Raw genomic sequence first — 14,091 nt, forward strand, 5'->3', positions numbered from 1 at the left:
TGCATTTATTACCGACTTCTTCCGTACAGTACAGTATTATTATTCTATGTGCTAACTTTGCTGTTAGACTTCTCCGTCCATTCATTCATTCACAGCCTCTTCCTTGACTTCTCAACGTTGACTGACGCACGCACACGCCCACTCGCTCTCTCTCGCTCCACCACTCACTCGCTACGTAAAATCACTAGCACCTCCCATTCTCTTAAATGGCTACGCACGTTATTATCCTGATTCCATAACAATATTCACACCAAAGGTAGTATTGAAGAAAATATGACCTTTTCCGATGATTTGGCTACGTTTGATAGCGCCCTATGCCATACCAGCATCAAAGTATGCATGACGCAATATGCAGGCATTTTGCACATCCATATAGCCTACCTACAAAAATAACACGCCACAGGTCTGCACAGGTCTGCATAATAACTCCAATAACCACAGCAGTCATGATACAGCACAGCTATTTTCCAAATAATCACATTTTTCAGACCCTCAAACTATGCAAATCTCTCTTATCTACCACTTTCTCATGTGCATAAAACACGGAATGTGCTTACGGCGGCGCAAGCACAGTAATAGGCCTATAAGACTCACAATGTATTTAGCCTATAGCCTATATCATCAGCAGATTCACAACTTCAACAAAGGCGAGTTGGTGTTACGAGCTGTTGGCAAATAAAGCTTGTTTACCTTTCAGAAGTGGACACCAGCGGGAGGTCTTTAAATAAATCCAATCATCCTCTATTAGGATTCTCTCTGCCAGTTCATTTTATATGGAGATTGTTGCCAGTCCATTAAGTCTGTCTTGTTTCATTGTAGGCTACTACTGCAGAGGTAGTTTCAACTTTGAGAAACTTCAGATATTGTATCTTGGAATTTTGGTCTCTCCAATGAATGGGCAGCCAAAGTGCGCACTGCACAGGGAAACAGATTGTTTTGGAACCCAGAAACAACGTTAGAAATATCGCGCTAATTTACTGATTACACTAATACTGGTACACACATATGAGCACATGGCCTAGGCTACCTTAACCTAAAGTTAATAACTCATAGTAAATTAGTCTACTTGTAGGCTATGTCATTTCATTTACTCCGTGTGCCTTTTCCTCAATCAAGCTGATGGAGAAGGCATGATGACCCGCCCTCCTCTGCCTCTGATTGGCTAGTAGTAGTGCTTGTTTAGGCATGAGGAGTGATGATTGGTTGGGTTAGGGTAAGAATATCAGGGTAAGCCAATCAGAGACATAGTAGGGCGGGCGGTTCGTGCCGCGGACAGCGGGGAGAGAATGGATCTAGCAGGGAAGAGCATGGAAGAGGCAGAGCGCTGGAGAATATTTGGAGAGCTGCAAGTGAAGGCGCACAAGAGGCCTGGCTCATTTAGTGGCAGCAGCAGGTTTTGTGGCAGCAGATAATGGCAGGAGTTGCTGCCATTGCCTGCCAGTACCTGTAGGGGCGCTGTTTCTGGCAGGTTTTGTGGCAGCAGATACTGGCAGGAGTTGCTGCCATTACCTGCCAGTACCTGTAGGGGCGCTGTTTCTGGCAGGTTTTGTGGAAGCAGATACTGCCAGGAGTTGCTGCCATTACCTGCCAGTACCTGTAGGGGCGCTGTTTCTGGCAGGTTTTGTGGCAGCAGATACTGGCAGGAGTTGCTGCCATTACCTGCCAGTAACTGTAGGGGCGCTGTTTCTGGCAGGTTTTGTGGCAGCAGATACTGGCAGGAGTTGCTGCCATTACCTGCCAGTACCTGTAGGGGCGCTGTTTCTGGCAGGTTTTGTGGCAGCAGATACTGGCAGGAGTTGCTGCCATTACCTGCCAGTACCTGTAGGGGCGCTGTTTCCCGCTGCCAGTTTGAACTACTGGCAGCAGATACTGGCAGGAGTTGCTGCCAGTAGCCTACCTGTAGGGGCGCTGTTTCCCGCTGCCAGTTTGAACTACTGGCAGGAGTTGCTGCCAGCACCTGTAGGGGCGCTGTTTCTGGCAGGTTTTGTGGCAGCAGATACTGGCAGGAGTTGCTGCCAGTACCTGTAGGGGCGCTGTTTCCCGCTGCCAGTTTGAACTACTGGCAGCAGATACTGGCAGGAGTTGCTGCCTGCCAGTACCTGTAGGGGTAGTTACTAGTCGGTAGTTACTAGTCTAGTTACTTTCATTTGAAAGTAATGAGTTACTTTTCTGTCTGTGTAGAGTATCTCATTACTTATTACACTACTTTTGCATTACTTTCAACAAAATCGCAGCAGTAGCAGAATGACATCGCCGCCCCGGAACCATCCCAAAAAATTATCGAAATAAAATCTTAAATAAAGATGTTATGGTAGCCTTTAGTCAAATCAACCAATCGTTGCGTCAGAGTAAAACACTAGAACTGCAGTCTTATCACATGCTGATCATTGTCACAGTATTTATTTCGTTGTGGATATATGTGTATTTTGTGGTGTACAGCACTGTTCTCATCCTTAATCTCATCCTCACTTTATGTTTTTAAAAACACCTTCTTGGTTGTGCTTGTGCTGGCATTCAATACTAACACATTAATAACATTTCACAGATTGGTCCATTATTCACCCCCAAGCCTCAAAGTCCTCAAAACAACTCAAAAGTACGCCAAACCTTGCTGGGCGTTGATGATATTGCCCTGTCCTACAGATTGTAATTCGTCATTTAAGAGGTGGCCAACGTGGAGCCTCATCCACCTGAGAGCCCTGACCAAAACAGACTGCCATCATCTTGTTTACACACGCTAAAAACTATCACAGTTTGTTTAACCATAATAGCAAAAAGGCAACATTCCTGATGAAATGGTTATGGACGAAGATGATTTTAACAGTGTAGGCTACTGGTGGATTCTGATCTATGTGGCCACTTGAGCCCATAGCCTACAGTGAGGAGGAATTGCGACGTCTGGAGGGAGAGGAAGCTGTTGCTGCAGCGGCCAAAGACAGGAGCTGCGGGTCCGAACAGGAGAATAGAATAGAATAGCCTTTATTGTCATTGCACAGTTACCCATACAACGAAATTAAGAGTGCTTCAGCTGACAGTGCATTAAAATCAGACGTAAATAATTAAAACATATTTAAGAAAAACCACAACAACAACATTAAAAACAGATAAGGACACTTGACACCTAGACGCGGGGCAAAAAAGCTGGAACAAAACAATAATAAAATACTAATAATATACTGCTGAGGTAGTAAGATAATATTGCACGTTGATGTATTGTATTGCACAAGTTCATGTATTGCACTAACAGAGAATTAACGGCTGCTGCTGTGATTGTTTAGAGTCCGGACGGCCCATGGGAAAAAGCAGTTTTTTAGTCTGTTTGTGTGACTCTTGATGCTCCTGTACCTCATACCGTTATATCTCTACCCCCAAGACGTTTTAAGCGGCACAGCCGCATCTATAAGTGACGTGTGTCTGTTTGAGGCGAGATGTGTGTGAGGTGAGATGCAGTGTCCCAGCCATCGTGACTGGGGTGGCCCAAGTGGGGCACAGACTCAAGCAAGGGTAGCACTGATTGTGGCATTTAGGAAGGATGTAGAAAGTTGTCCCTCACCAAAATTTAGCCTAACTTCACTCTAGCTTAAAAATAAGCCCGCTACAGCCTCTGAAAGACAGTATTGTTGGCCACAGATGCCAGCATCCTCAGGATTTTGGGGTTGCCAATTAGATTTCAGGGGTGGCCAGTGCCACCCCTGGCTGGCCACTCCCTAACTCCCCTGCCGAGATGTGCACACAGGATTTGAGCAGTGCACCTAGACCCCTCCCCCCGGCTGTACATGGAATTGAGAGTGGAGACAGAAAGTGTCGCAGCTCAAAGCCGCAGTGAAACATGCGCACATGCCCACACACGTACACACACACACACACACACACACACACACGTACACACACACACACACACACACACACACACACACACACTTGCGCAAACATTCACCGTTTCAACACCTGGGAGTGATTTATCAGACTAAAAGTCCTCTGCTTATTTCATGTTTTTATTGGGGGTGGGGGGCACATGGCGTGGGAATCAAATAGGCTACATTATACATGACATCCTTGCTCCTTTATGAATAAACATTGGAGAAAGCAAATTTGATGCATTTGATTTTGCATGAAATCTCATAAATCCCGATTTTTATGGGATTTTGGCACTTAAGGGGTTAATATCTAAAAATGCTCAAGGGTGCTCACCGGGCACCCTCCTGTATTTTGAATAGGTACCCCCAAGGTACAAGAATCAGCAGAGAAAAAAACTTTATCAGACGAAACAAGGTTCATCAAAAAAACAGCCTTTGGCTCCCGGACTCAAGGGCGCCGAAAACGTGGGTGCCGGGTCGCGCGAGCACCCACGGAAAGAGCCGAGCACCCACCGGGAAATGAGGGGAGAGAGAGAGAGAGATAGATGCCTATTACTGTGCCACAGGCAGATATCTCTCTCTCTCTCTCTCACTCCCCTCATCATTTCCCCGTGGATGCTCGGCTCTGGGCTGTGGGCTGTGGGGGCTGGGCCGCCTGGGCGGGGTCGAGTCATTTTACATGATAGCAAACTCAACCCGCCCGAGCCCCGCCGGCGGCCCCGGGTTGCAAAACGAGTTGATCCAAACATAGCCCGTTAATCTGATTGGCTGCATGAGTCAGTGCACTCTACGTGACCCTGCTGACGTAGTGACGTTAACACACTTGTGGACTTGAGCGGTATCTGACAGAGAGTGACAGACAGACTGACAGTTATCAACAACAACTAGAACTAGCCAAAAACAAAATGAGGAGATTTTTGATTAAACCTAGTGGGGTTTCCACCACCACCACCACAACGACTTCCAGTTCCACAACAACCAGCGTGGTTTCCAGTGCGACTGGGACTACGTCTACTAGTCTAGTAACACCGCGGCCGCGCCGAGGCCAAGTACTTCATCATCTGCGACTGTGACTGGTGAGCCGGCGGGCTGCAGAAGGCATATGGCAGAAGGGATCATGGACAAAAGAAAGGGCGGACTTATCAAGCTAGCTGGAAAACCAAATTCCCATGGATAACCTATACAAAGGACAAAGTATTTTGTGAGGTGTGCACTGCAGCTAAAAACATGGGGGCTCCGCTTCCCTCCACATCACCCCATCTAGAATCTTTGAAGGCTTTTGTACAAGAAGGCTTTTCCTGGGCTAAAGCATTAGAACGATTCATAAAACAATTCATCCGACGCTCAACTCCAAGGGGCAACACTTTCCTCATAAAGAAAAAATAACGTCAATGGTGAGTGAAAAAATAAAACCTTTTCTATTTAATAGCTATGCGGGCCTAATATTGGTGGTCAATTAATTGTGACAGTGCAATGTGTACAGTAGGCTATTATGTTTGGCTTGTGTTGGTGTGGTGTCTCTGAGCCACATGGGGCTTGGTGTGTAATTGAGCTATCTATGATTTATCTTCTAAATAATTCCGGTGGCATAATTATTATTTTCCGTGCATTATGAGCCTCATAATATGAGGTGTAGTAGTGTATGTTAATGTTGGTTAAAACCTTTGATCTCTCAATGTGTCTGTGTGGGCCGCTGACGCTGTTCATGTCCTATGGTGCTGAAATGAGTGTGTGGGTGAGTGCTTCGGTCGCTTATTCCTATTGTGTCGAACTGAAGTGGTGTGTGAAGTGTGTGTGTGTGTGTGTGTGTGTGTGTGTGTGTGTGTGTGTGTGTGTGTGTGTGTGTGTGTGTGTGTGTGTAGGTCGCTGTTAAATCTCCTATGGTGCTGAAATGTGTGCGTTTGCGTCACTGCAGCTTTATCACGTTTGGGTCGGCTCGGCTGGGGGGGGGGGGGGTTGTTTGGCAACGGGCACAAGCATGGGCACCCACTGGCACAGACATAAATCGGCGCCTATGCCCGGACTAACACTGTTACAACTAAATTAAACTATCATCATAAATAAAGAATCATTTATTTACATTTATTAATCAGAACATTCACAATAATCACTCAAAATCAGCAGGAGGAGGAGAGTAGGCCACAGCTGATTTACAGCACTCTCACTCTGATGGGGGTGGAGGTGGGGGGGTGTTGTGGAAAAAGTTTGAGAAACACCTTGAAGTCCTATTTCTTGATAAATTTTTTGATCAATTGTTTTTTAATTCAAAACAATCATGACATTTTCATATAACATATTTTTCTCCCCTTCCCTCACCTCCCCAAATCTCGGTCCCAGATCCCCACAAAACAGAACAGAGAAAGAAAAACTAAAACAAAATTTTTTTTTTTATAAATTATTAGTGTTATTTTATCCCTCCACATATTTATCTCGATGGTCGGAACCGCCTCGGCAGGTCAGACCTGCCGCGGCAGGTTGGAAAACAGCGCCCCTACAGGTACTGGCAGTAACTCCTGCCAGTATCTGCTGCCACAAAACCTGCCAGAAACAGCGCCCCTACAGGTACTGGCAGGTAATGGCAGCAACTCCTGCCAGTATCTGCTGCCACAAAACCTGCCAGAAACAGTGCCCCTACAGGTACTGGCAGCAACTCCTGCCATTATCTGCTGCCACAAAACCTGCCGCTGCCACTAAATGAGCCAGGCCCTACTGCAATTTGCCGCCCCTCCAAGTGCCGCCCTAGGCGGTCGCCTGTCGCCTATATGTACGAACCGGCCCTGAGTCTAGCCAACTGCATATGTGTCAACAATTCCAGCTCTGAAACAATATAAAGCGATGATAAACGTTTCCAGTCAATGCACCAAGCACCAAGCAAACAGCAGGACCGAGTGAGGGCCTGTACACAGTGCATAGGAGCAGCGGTTTACGTGAAAGGAAGGAATGGGAGATACCAAGTCCAGTCACCATACAGGTAAACCATAGATATAAATAGGGGAGTAAACACGAATTTTGGAATGAAAAAACGCATTTATACAAAATACAAAAAATGAATGTTGTATAACCCTCCCTAAAGCCAAAATAAAAAACACAAGTCCCTCCCCAGTACTCAAAAAAATATTTGATACCCCTCCCCCTTTCTGCACCATACCCCCCCTCTCATAAATAACGAACAGTCCCTTAGACCAAAGAAAAGACAGAAACATAGTTATATTGGGTCAGATCAAATATAAATTACTCCTTGCATGAATGGAAGCCCATGTTCAATTATTACAGTGTGGAGCTAATTAATTCTCCATTGTGCTGCGATCCTGTAATGTTGAGTCGCTCAAAGTCATTTTAAACACAACATCAATGTTACTATTTGCATTTTAATGGTGAGCATAGAATCAGAGAGAGAGAGAGAGAGAGAGAGAGGTTGATGGCACTTAAAGGGCCCATATTTTGCTAATACTGTATAATGTATTATTATTTTATTGTTGGCCTCCACTAGAGTAGCTTATTGCATCATTCATAGTTAAAAAAAAACGCATTGTTTATCTTGTACTGGCTCTCACGGCCCCCTTCAGTTCACCCTCTGTCTGAAACGCTCTGTTTTAGTCTTCTTCTGCGTTTTGCTGTGGCAGGGAATAAACCCGATCATCGTTTCTTCCTGCTTCCATACACGCCAGACGCAACGCTACAATATCTGTTGTCTGTCTGTCTGTCTGTCTGTCTGTATATAGATAGATAGATAGATAGATAGATAGATAGATAGATAGATAGATAGATAGATAGATAGATAGATAGATAGATAGTCATGCATAACAGAAACACACAGCCGATCTCTGCTTTGGCTACTAAATTTGGTAGTTGTAAAACAATTATATCAGCGAGCAACGGATTGTCGAAACGAATTTGACCATCGATGAAAAACGTGACTTGGACGTAACAAGCAAGCTATCAATTGATATTAGGGATCGACCAATTATCGGCATGGCCGATTATTGAGGTCAATATTCAGCATTTTGCTGATTATCTGTATCAGCATTTTCATTGGCCGTTTGCCGATATAATAAATTAATAAAAAAATGCGCTACTTTGGCTCTGATGCAGCTCACAGCAGCCTCTGTGTCAGTTCTGTGCTGCTGAAGTAATGTCCTGCCCACAGCACTATCTGATTGGTTACACTGAGTAATAGCCTATCAGAGTGCTTCTCAGATGAAATCCTCCCTGCCTTCTTTCAGTAGTTCTCGGCTGCCTGTGTGCCTCAGTGTGCCTGTGTCTGAGCGAGTGGACTGGACAGACTGGAGCGGTGGGCAGATTGGCTATTGCTAGCGGGGCACTAGTTTAATTACGTCTTCTTCAGTAGCATAGCTCCACATGGCCAGGGTTGTTGCGAAGCTGTCGATCCAAACCGTAGCATCCACAAAATACTGTAGCGAACCAGTGTTACACATAATGTGATGAGCAATAGAAGTGTCTCGACTACAGATAGGAACTGATGTGGGGGAGTGTTACTGGGGGGAACACTATGCATGTGGGAGACTTCCGGGAAGACAGAGCATGCGCGGGGCAGTCTCCATATACCGCCAAAGGGAAAAGCAGCTAGCTAGCTATGTGCGTGACAACCGCCTAGAGTTGTAATATGACTAACTGTAAATAAAGAACCCTGTACCAGCAAGAAGCCTCCGACTCATGAAATACCAGGAACACTACATTGGCGTCAGAAGTTAAGCGGTGAATATTGCCTCCGTAATCGGCGAGATGGTGAACAAGTTCCTGAAGAAAGAGCGGAGAAGAATCAAACGAGAAGCTGGAAGAGAAAGAACCGGGGCAGACAGCCAGGCATCCGAAGAAGAGGAAGACTGGGTAGACGCAGCCGCTACTACAGAGATCCAAGCGGAGCAGACAGTAAGAAGCCGGGTGCTGGTGGGGATAAAGCCCGAGCTAGACAGCGCTGCCACCGTAGCCACGGAAGCTATCCCACGGCCAGTGGCGTGCCGTCCATTAGGCGAACTAGGCAAATGCTAGGGGCGCTTGAGCCGTTAGGGGCGCCAGAGAGGGTTAAAAAAAAAAAATTTTTTTTTTTTTTTTTTTTTTACAAATACTTTTTCATGATAATAGGCCTACTATTATTTTTGCAATAGTAGACAAAAAATAAGCACAACAACGTCTTAAGTCTTTAAATAATAGTGAAATCATTTTTCTAATTCTGGCTTTCTGGCTGCCTGGGCTGCAGCACTTTCACCATGGTCCCTAATCCATACCACCCCACCCCTGCGCGGCCGTGCCCCCTTCTACCTGCTCGGAGCTTTTTCCCAGATTGGGGGAAGGGCGATTCTGAGCAGTTTTAGCGGTGACATCAGAAGCGTCATGCCCATTGTAACTTGACATTTATTTATGTTTGTAGTTAAAACAAAAACATAATTACTGTATAGGCTACATACAGTACAACACAAAAGGCTGTTATTAAACAGCCTTTTGTGGGGGGGCGGGGCACCAGCAAAAATCTTGCCTAGGGCACCAACTTGGTCAGGCACGCCACTGCCCACGGCCCAGCGAAGCTAGCCCGCGGGTCAGTGAAGCGGGAGAAGGAGCGGAAAGCCGGGGGCTGGTGAGAGTGAAGACCGAGCCTGACGACGTTGTCGCCGTAGCCATGGAGGCTATGCTGCGGCCCAGCGAGGCTAGCCTGCGGGCCAGTGACAGGGAAGTGGCACGGGTCGAGGCGACATGGGACGGCGCCCGCCGGGGCAAGAAGGAAGTGACGCCGCCGAAATACAACGGTAAAGGCGAGTGGGAGCCATATTGCACAATGTTTAACGTAGCAGCAGACATGAATGGCTGGTCGAGAGAGGAGAGAGCCAGCCATCTAGTGATGTCCCTCGAAGGCGAAGCTATAACGTGTGTGGCGGCGATGGCCGATACAAAAGACTTAGATGTGGTGATGGCGGCCCTGAGGAGGCGTTTCGGCCAATGCAAAGAAGAAGGCATTGTGGTCGCGGAACTGTGTAACAGGCGTAGACGACCGGGGGAGTCGCTGCGGGCACTGGCAACAGACATTGAGATCCTCAGCCGGCGCGTATACAGCCGGCTGCCGCCAGAGTCACTGGATGAGTTAGCCAGAAATTACTTTATCCAAGCAATCGTGCCGCGAAGTCTAAGAGATCAAGTAATGCTGCAACGGCCAAAGACACTGGAAGTGGCGCTGGAGTTGGCGTTTGAAAGAGAGACAGTAGAGGGCTGGGCCATGGGCGGCGACGCGGGGAGAGCTGTCCCCGTGGTGAGAATGGTGGCGGAGAGCCCGTTACAAGAAGAGCCAGCGTGGAAGATGGCGTTGGCGGAGCAAGGCAACATGGTGAAAGAACTGTCCGAGTTGGTGCAGCAGCTAAAAGAACAACTGCTCCGAAGCGCGACGCTGCAGCCCGTCCCCGCTCGACAGCCCACCCCGGGGAACGGTGGCTGGGGCAGAGGGAGAATGATCTGCTGGGGCTGTGGACGCCCCGGACATCGGCAAGCAGAGTGCCGCCAGAGAACGTGGAACCAGGGAAACGGCACGGGGCCCGTCTAGATGGGGCGAGACGGGTCTCCGATGTCATATTCCCCGTAGCCACGTCGTCGCGGGAGGGAGCCCACCGACATCAATGGGGAGGTGGGGCTCCGCCTCCCCCCGAAGTAGACGACATCGCCGGAGCTGTCAGCATGCAGAGCGGGCCGCGCACGATGAACGGCTGCCATGTTCCAGTCTACCTGCAGGGGAGATACTGTGTCGCCCTGGTGGACACGGGGTGTACGGCAACGCTGGTGAACGTCAACATGATGCCCGAGGGGACGCTTCTGGAGCAGCCAGCGGCACAGCTGCTGAGGACGGTATCCGGTGAGTTGATGCCGATGAGGGGAAGGGGGTACGTGATGATAACAGTGGGGGGCAGACAGTGAACTTTCCCGTATGGGTAGTAGAAATGGCGGGGCCCTGTATCTTGGGGGAGGGCTACTTGACACTAAACCAATGCACAGTAGACCTAGGGAAGAGCACGCTGACGTTCGCAGGGGGGCCAGTGGTTCAGATGGGTCACCCTCCCACCGCTCCAGGGGAGCGACCTAACGTCAATAACATCACTGTATATCGCGTCACTGTGGAGCACGAGCCCCACCCAGCAACCCAAGCCCCTCCCCCAACCCAGACCCCTGCCCCGCACCAAAACCCACCCCCAACCCAGACCCCTGTCCTGCACCAAACCCCAAAACCACGCCCCTGGCTGATAGGATTTCTCTCCTTAGATCCCTGGTATCCTGATAAGATCTTCATTTTTTCTAATTGATAACCAAACATTTCCTCATTAAGCCCAGATTGGATTCAGCAGGGGGAGGATACCTCACCATGGAGGCCCAGCTGATGTGAAAATATGCAATTACAGAGATGATGTTATCGTTTGCTAATTCAAATATATCTTTTATTATGTGTTAAATGTTCTGTTCCTGAAATACACATTTAGGTCCTTGGGTGAGCTGCTGAGAGGAAATTTCACTTCAAATTGAAAGATAAACGTTTCTCCCTCTCTACAAGGGGACGGTCTCCTTGGCCGACTGGTTAGCGTGTTCGACCTTGATGTAAGGTTAATGTTCAAATGGTCTAGCTGATAAGTTGCACAATGCTTTATTTGCGACAAGCTTTCATGTTGAGCCCTGTTTAGTGCAGGTCTGGAAAACATTACAAGTTTATAGGTTTTCTGTGGGACAAATGGATACGATAACGTCAACAGAAGTGGGGGGACATTCCACGGGGCCCGCAGGTTGCGGAATCTCTGTGAGGAGGGAAACAGCACTATGTATTTTGGAAGCTAATGAGTGATGTTTTGACCATGCGCTGACCTTTCCCCCAGAGGAGAGGACCTGCTCAAGGACACAGAACATTGTGGGAGGAGGGTCCCGGGTTCGAATCTCATATGGCCAGGCTTTGGTCTCTGGGAATATTAGATGCTCAGTAGAATGTAAATTGGTTATCTTATGATAGAGTGTGTTTAGGACAGTTATGGAATGTTTTCTGATGTTGTATTTTTGTGTGTTGAATAACTTCAATTTGCCTTACTTGCTACACAAGGAGGGCTATAATATTTAGATAAATATTAGCCTATTGTTACTGCTGCTACTTTAGGTTGGGAAATAAATGTATAGTCAAAATAGTAAGGATATTAAGGTTGCATCTGCCGACCGAATTGGCAGGTGGTCGTCAAATTAGTTGATAAATGGCAATTGCTAATTAATAAGTATCCTCGTCCTGATCAGAATAAGGATGAAGCTGCTTTTTCTGTTGTGTTGAGATTTGAAACTATCTCTTCTCTTTTTACACCTCCTAGAGGTGGTTTTAGACCAAGAGATAGTGGGTTTGAGCTGTATGAAAATTGGTCCAGCTTCAGACTGAATATAGTTGAATTTGATTCTATCCAGGATGTAGATTAGATTGTCTAGTCTAAAATAACCATAGATAAAGTGCTATAGGATTTTAAATAGAGAAAAATAGCTAAATTAGCTGACCCAAATTATAGGAGTTAAAATAGGAATTTAAATATATCAAGCTGGTAATATTAGCAAATATATTGACAGTTGTTTTGGTAGATAGGAAATAAAATAGATGACTAGTATTCAGTGAGGGTTAGTGCATGTGACCTCCTGTGGAAGAGCCACGTCACGTGATGCGGACCACAGAGGAGGAGAAAACACGCCTACCAAGTAGGAGTGACAGAGGGGGAGCTCGCCTAACTACCAATGTCAGCCCAGCAGTGAAGGGTGTCACCAGATGGAGGAGGAGCCTTCGGGGAGAGACAAGCCCATACCAGAAGACAACGCCCCCAAGGAAATGCACTTTATAAGCCCACGCACAAGAGAATGAATTGGTCGGTTTTCAAATGTCTCTTTCTTGATCTGCTACATATCAGCTGTTAGGAAAGACCACTGGAAATCCACCCGGAGATCTCTGAGGGGTAATTGGTATCACTTGACTTGCTCTGTATCATGATTTATGCAATATTCTCTATATAAAATAATGTTCTAAATATCAGAATTGCTTGTCATATTGGTTTTTCATATATCTGGAATTAATTGGACACGCTGGACAGGTATTAACATATGTCAACACCTTCTGATCGGTGCGGGCAGTTTTGTCTAGGTTGGACCGGCACGAAAAATCCTTTCCTAACATGTGGCGAGTACTAGAGGAATATAAGGACATTTTCGCGATGTCTGATGATGAGCTAGGCTGTACCCACCTGGTACAACACCAAATAGACACTGAGGGGGCGCTGCCCATCAGGTCGTATCCCCGTCGAGTCCCAGCAGCGAGGAGGGACATAGCGAATGAAGCTGTAGAGAACATGCTGCGGGCGGGGATCATTGAGCCGTCAGAGAGCCCGTGGGCGTCGGGGGTAGTGTTCGTGAAGAAGAAAAATAGCTCGAAGATGCGATTTTGCGTGGACTATAGGGGGCTGAACAAAGTGACTAAAAAAGACGCGTACCCGCTGCCCATCATCGAGGAGCTGTTAGATGCGGTGGGAGGGTCATCATGGTTCTCATCCCTAGACCTCCGCAGCGGGTACTGGCAGGTGCCCCTCTGCGACGATGCCAAGCCAAAGACCGCCTTCCGCACCGAGAGGGGGCTGTGGCAGTTTCGAGTACTCAGTTTCGGTCTGTGCAACGCGCCAGCAACGTTCGAGAGGTTAATGGAGAAACTGCTGGGAGACATTCCCCAAACCGAATGCGTCGTGTACTTAGATGACATCTTGACACACGGGGGCTCGTTTCAGGCAGCCGTGGGGGCGTTGCGAAAGGTCCTGCAGAAGATAGCAGAGGCGGGTCTGAAGTTACACCCAGATAAGTGCCACTTCCTGAAGAGGAGGGTGGAGTTCTTAGGGCATGGCATCGGCGCGGGGGGTATTCGCACCCTGGAAGAGAAGACACGGGCGCTCGTAGAGTGGCCCACCCCCAGAGACAAAGGAGAACTCGAGAGCTTCGTAGGGTTAGCCTCATACTATAGGAAATTCGTAAAAGGGTTTTCTAAGATCGCAGAGCCACTGTTCCGGCTAAAAGAAAAGAACACAGACTTCCACTGGACGACAGAATGCCACCTAGCTTTCGAAGCCCTCAAGAAAGCGTTGACCGAGTCTCCGGTGCTTAGAGCACCAGACCCCACACTGCCGTTCCTACTAGACACTGATGCCAGCAATGGGGGTATGGGGGCCGTGCTGTCCCAGACGGGGCCGGA

This window comes from Poromitra crassiceps (assembly GCF_964638095.1).
Source record: "Poromitra crassiceps genome assembly, chromosome: 1".
In the NCBI taxonomy this organism is placed as follows: Eukaryota; Metazoa; Chordata; class Actinopteri; order Beryciformes; family Melamphaidae; genus Poromitra; species Poromitra crassiceps.